At 50.3% G+C, this 6,000-nt stretch overlaps 1 protein-coding gene across 1 annotated transcript in view; it reads right to left on the reverse strand.

Moving 5' to 3' along the window:
* The window catches only part of shroom3 (shroom family member 3), a 39,423-nt gene extending 34,028 nt beyond the window's left edge, over positions 1-5,395 (reverse strand). The window contains exon 1 of the mRNA XM_076994367.1: positions 5,240-5,395. The gene's annotated coding sequence lies outside the window, so the exon portion shown is untranslated. The remainder of the gene's footprint in view (positions 1-5,239) is intronic.
* Positions 5,396-6,000: the final 605 nt, after the last annotated feature.

Here is a 6,000-nt window from a genome sequence, read left to right on the forward strand (position 1 = left end):
GAAATTATTGCAGTGCTTGAGTAAGTTTCTTTGACAGTGTGTGAGTGTGTGAATAGTCGGAGGCAGCGTCTGACACATCACAGCCATCTCTACCCCAGATGTTACAAACATCTCCACACCACCCCCTTCCTGGCCCCTAGGTGGTAACCACGGAGACACGATATCCACGCGGCCCCATGAGGTCTCCAGCATGCTGGCCCCAACACACTCTCCGTCACCTCAAGGTCCTAGATTCACTGCAGCCTGACACCTCCCAGAAGAGACAGATAGCGTTTCTGTGATTGCATGTAGTGACTGCTTGTAGAAGACCCTTAGATATATCATCATGTGGTAACATTAGTGATGTTTCCACAACATAGACTCAATACGCACCCTGGAACTGAATCTGGAGGTCTGTGATAACACAGTATGAACACAGTATTGGATAGATAGAGACGTAGAGAGACCAGAGGAAACATGGGGGTTCTTCAGAAACTCCAAGCACACACACACACACACACACACACACACACACACACACACACACACACACACACACACACACACACACACACACACACACACACACACACACACACACACTCCCTTCCCATGCATGTGAAAAATCTTTAAAAAGTTAAACCAGCTCTACTTGTTACTGGAATGCTGACTTGATGAGTCTGATGAGGAAGAGAAAGAAAACAGACAGAGAGGGAGAGAGAGAGAGAGAGAGAGAGAGAGAGAGAGAGAGGGAGAGAGAGAGAGAAAGAGAGGGAGGGAGAGAGAGAGGTGGGCCTTGGTGGGGGTGACTGTTGGTAAACAGTTCATATTCAAGGTCAAAAAATGTTTCCAGCTTTCTCAAAACAAGCAGCTCCACCAACACAGTGAAAACAGGGGAGCTGGAACGCAGCGCTGCCGACCTTTCAACCCTTTGAACCGGTCTTTTGAGTGCTTTTTGAATCATTGCCATGTAAACAACAGAAGTGAAGTGGTGCCACTCCAGGCAAAAGCCTGCTGCTCCATAGACCCGGGCGGACGTCAGGCTCCTTCATACCGGTCACTCTTTAACCGCCCTCCAAAAGGTCAAGCTACAGTTAGGACAGTGACCTTTCGGCCCAAACGAATGGAATGTTCTCAATATGTAACATCATTAATGCCCCAGTGCTTCAGTATTGACCACACAGATGTGGCTCTCTGAGGGCAGCTTCAACCTCCAGCCATGTAAACACAACGTCCCGCGTTAAATACAGTTCGCCGCTATAGTCTTCCTCAGTTCCTTCATCATCGTCCCTCGACTGGTTTCGGAGGATTTGGAACTTCTGCGCTGAGCAGAGGGGAACCAGATTCCAGAGCTTAGCTGAAGTGATAATGAATTACGTGATGGTAAAAAACACTTATCTTCTGCCAAGCAGCTTCAAAGCAAGAGTCCGAAATATTCACGCCGGCTCACGTGTGCTCCCTTACAAAAGCCACAACCGGCATTCCGATGTTATTCAGTACTAATCTGTTTTTCTTGCTTCTCCACTACCACTCTTTCACCTCCCTCCCTCTCTACATCTTTCTGTTCTCCCTCTCTTTGCCTAGGTGTCTAGGTGGTTTTCTGGCACTTTTTCCACACGTGTTGCTGCAGAACACAGATATCCTAACACACAGTCGTGATGGGTCTACTTACTTACAAAAACACAAGTCAATACTCTCCAACCCTGGGAAGAGGGAGCCATTAGCCTCCATCAGAGAGACAGACAGGGAGAGAGACAGACAGAGAGAGAGACTGAATATTGAGTTGCTTGGGTCCACTGGTTCTGAGGCTGATAACGTCCATCACAGACCAACGTCTGACCAGCACTGCATTAGGTCAAAATAAACCTGAGTAACGATTAATAAATCTGATTAATGAATTCACTAAGGTCTAGCACAGATTAGCCACTGCATTAGACTAAAACATAAATTATAGATCTGATTATAAAAAAAAAAATGAATGAAAAAAGCAGCTATTTGGAATATTAGGTATATTTGGAGTAATGGGAATATTTGTTCTGTTGGGAATATTGGGGCTATGAAACTTAAACCCAGAGTGTTATCGGGCCCTGCGAGAGACAGACCGTTCCTACCCAAGTTCAAGATGAGCACAGTCTAGATGTGCAGAAGGGCAAACACACAACACCTGCTGTCCAAAGAGGAGACTGTTTGTCCAGGTAACGTTAACACGAGATGCACCATTTCATTTACTGCAGAAACTTTCACAACCTCGGACAACTTTTTTGAGGACAGGCAGACAGTAACTGTGGGCTGCGAAAGGTGTTGAAATGCATCACTGAATGAGAGACAGGTGGTGGAAGAGAGACAGGTGGTGGATGAGACAGGTGGTGGAAGAGAGACAGGTGGTGGATGAGAGACAGGTGGTGGATGAGAGACAGGTGGTGGATGAGAGACAGGTGGTGACATCTCCACATTCCTGCTAGTTATTCTTTACCCACATAATTACACCCCCCTCCCTACTTACACCCTCCATGCCAAAACTTATTACCTTGTTTCAACACCTTGTTAAAACAGGCTTTTAGCTGCCATTAAATAATGTTATTGATGTTTGTTTTATTGCTGTATTATTATTTTTTCTTAAACTGAACCAATTATAAGTGCTCTGGCAATATTGTACTAATTGTAGTAATGCCAATAAAGCCATCTTGCCTTGACCTCACCTGAGAGACAGAGGGAGAGACGGGCGAGAAGGAGAGAGAGAGGGGGAGAGAGAAACAGAGAGAGAAGGAGAGAGAGGATGAGAAGGAGAGACAGAAAACATTGTGCAGTTGTAGATGCTATGTAAGGTGACTGGCAGAGATCATCCTACCTGTTTAATGAAAAGCTCTTTTTTGTACACACACACACACACACACACACACACACACACACACACACACACACACACACACACACACACACACACACTTCCTGGTCCACATGGACACATCATGCTTTATGCAAATAACAAGTGACCTCATTTTGGCAACGCCGGTCACATCACCATGGGGACGGTACTCCCAGGGGACGTGAGCGTGTTCAGCAACACTCCCCCAGCGTCCCAGCTCGCATGGCCGTAATCGGAAGCAGGCTGCCGGCCCGCCCACCTCTCCTCACCTTCCCTCTCTCCACCTCCCCTCTCCTCACCTCCCCTCTCCCCTCTCCCCACTCCTCACCTCCCCTCTCCCCTCTCCCCCACTCCTCACCTCCCCTCTCCTCACCTCCCCTCTCCCCTCTCCCCCACTCCTCACCTCCCCTCTCCCCTCTCCCCCCACCTCACCTCCCCTCTCCTCACCTCCCCTCTCCCCTCTCCCCCACTCCTCACCTCCCCTCTCCCCTCTCCCCCACTCCTCACCTCCCCTCTCCTCACCTCCCCTCTCCCCTCTCCCCCACTCCTCACCTCCCCTCTCCCCTCTCCCCCACTCCTCACCTCCCCTCTCCTCACCTCCCCTCTCCCCTCTCCCCCACTCCTCACCTCCCCTCTCCTCACCTCCCCTCTCCTCACCTCCCCCACTCCTCACCTCCCCTCTCCCCCTCTCCCCCACTCCTCACCTCCCCTCTCCTCACCTCCCCTCTCCTCACCTCCCCTCTCCCCTCTCCCCCTCTCCTCACCTCCCCTCTCCTCACCTCCCCTCTCCTCACCTCCCCTCTCCCCTCTCCCCCTCTCCTCACCTCCCCTCTCCTCACCTCCCCTCTCCCCTCTCCCCCACTCCTCACCTCCCCTCTCCCTCACCTCCCTCTCCTCACCTCCCCCACTCCTCACCTCCCCTCTCCCCTCTCCCCCACTCCTCACCTCCCCTCTCCCCTCTCCCCCACTCCTCACCTCCCCTCTCCTCACCTCCCCTCTCCTCACCTCCCCTCTCCCCCTCTCCCCCACTCCTCACCTCCCCTCTCCTCCACCTCCCTCCTCCTCCTCCCCTCTCCCCACTTGTCCTCTCCCCCTCTCCTCTCCTCTACTTCAGCTGTACCAGACACTCCCACCAGCCGCATCATCTCACATCCCTGACATTACACTCCATCCCAACACTATTCCCAACAAACACTCTCACTCCATCCCAACACTATTCCCAACAAACACTCTCACTCATCCCAACACTATTCCCAACAAACACTCTCACTCCATCCCAACACTATTCCCAACAAACACTCTCACTCCATCCCAACACTATTCCCAACAAACACTCTCACTCCATCCCAACACTATTCCCAACAAACACTCTCACTCCATCCCAACACTATTCCCAACAAACACTCTCACTCCATCCCAACACTATTCCCAACAAACACTCTCACTCCATCCCAACACTATTCCCAACAAACACTCTCACTCCATCCCAACGCTATTCCCAACAAACACTCTCACTCCATCCCAACACTATTCCCAACAAACACTCTCACTCCATCCCAACACTATTCCCAACAAACACTCTCACTCCATCCCAACACTATTCCCAACAAACACTCTCACTCCATCCCAAAACTATTCCCAACAAACACTCTCACTCCATCCCAACACTATTCCCAACAAACACTCTCACTCCATCCCAACGCTATTCCCAACAAACACTCTCACTCCATCCCAACACTATTCCCAACAAACACTCTCACTCCATCCCAACACTATTCCCAACAAACACTCTCACTCCATCCCAACACTATTCCCAACAAACACTCTTACTCCATCCCAACACTATTCCCAACAAACACTCTTACTCCATCCCAACACTATTCCCAACACTCTCACTCCATCCCAACACTATTCCCAACACTCTCACTCCATCCCAACACTATTCCCAACAAACACTCTCACTCCATCCCAACACTATTCCCAACAAACACTCTCACTCCATCCCAACACTATTCCCAACAAACACTCACTCTATCCCAACACTATTCCCAACAAACACTCTCACTCCATCCCAACACTATTCCCAACAAACACTCTCACTCCATCCCAACACTATTCCCAACAAACACTCTCACTCCATCCCAACACTATTCCTATAGCCAATCAATATTAGCTAAAGCTAAAGTACTTTTTAGGGTGTAACTCATACAACATATTTCACACAGCCACAACTAGTAATTACTAAGTAAATACTAATACTGAATACACTGTATAACACACAGTGTTAAAGTTTTGGTGCAGTTTGGTGTGGGTTAATAATACTCTGTGTGTCCTTCTCTGTGTATGCGTGTGCAGGTGTGTGCAGTTTCACCTGCAGCAGGTGAGCAGGCTTACCCCGGTAGCCGGAACTGTGACGGATCAGGTGTCGAAGGTGTTATTGTGTTTTTCCGAGACCCGACTCTCACGGTGCGGGAGAGGAGTGGAGCATCCGTACGGTGGTGACCGACGGCAACGCACCGGCCTGTCTGACCCCCCCGCCCCCGTCCCTGAGCTGACTACACCCGCCGAGCCCCCACGGAGGTTGCACACACACACACACACACACACACCTGCTCTTCACACGGCTACTCGTCCCGCTCGTACAAGTCTGACTGACGTTCAGCCAAACTCTGAAAAACAGTGATCGGCATCCTCCCTCCCTCCCTCCCTCCCTCCCTCTCTCTCTCTCTCCCCCTCCTCTCTCTCTCTCTCTCTGTTTCTCCTTGTTCTTGTTTCTGTTTCTCTCTAGTGTTCTCTCTCCCCACACTGCAGGGGCACTGCATGACTGAGGAGTTCAAATTACCTCCCTCCCCTCGGCCAATCAGCAGGCCCGCAGGCATGAATGGAGGTTGTGATGTCACAGAGCAGGTTCCTCGTGTCCCTTAGCCCAACCCCCCCCCCTTCTCTTTCTTCTTACTCTTTCTCCCTTTTTCTCTCACTCCATCTTTCATTCTCTGTACACCACAGATGTGTCCTGGTTCACAGTTCTGAACACCTGACACCATTTCACAAAAGCTGTTACAACATCTGTGTTTCTGGGGATGCACCGATGGAAGCATATATCACCACTATTCATGTGGTGAGAGAGAGAGAGAGAGAGAGAGAGAGAGAGAGGG

The sequence above is a fragment of the Brachyhypopomus gauderio genome, unplaced genomic scaffold (assembly GCF_052324685.1).
Source record: "Brachyhypopomus gauderio isolate BG-103 unplaced genomic scaffold, BGAUD_0.2 sc140, whole genome shotgun sequence".
Lineage (NCBI taxonomy): Eukaryota > Metazoa > Chordata > Actinopteri > Gymnotiformes > Hypopomidae > Brachyhypopomus > Brachyhypopomus gauderio.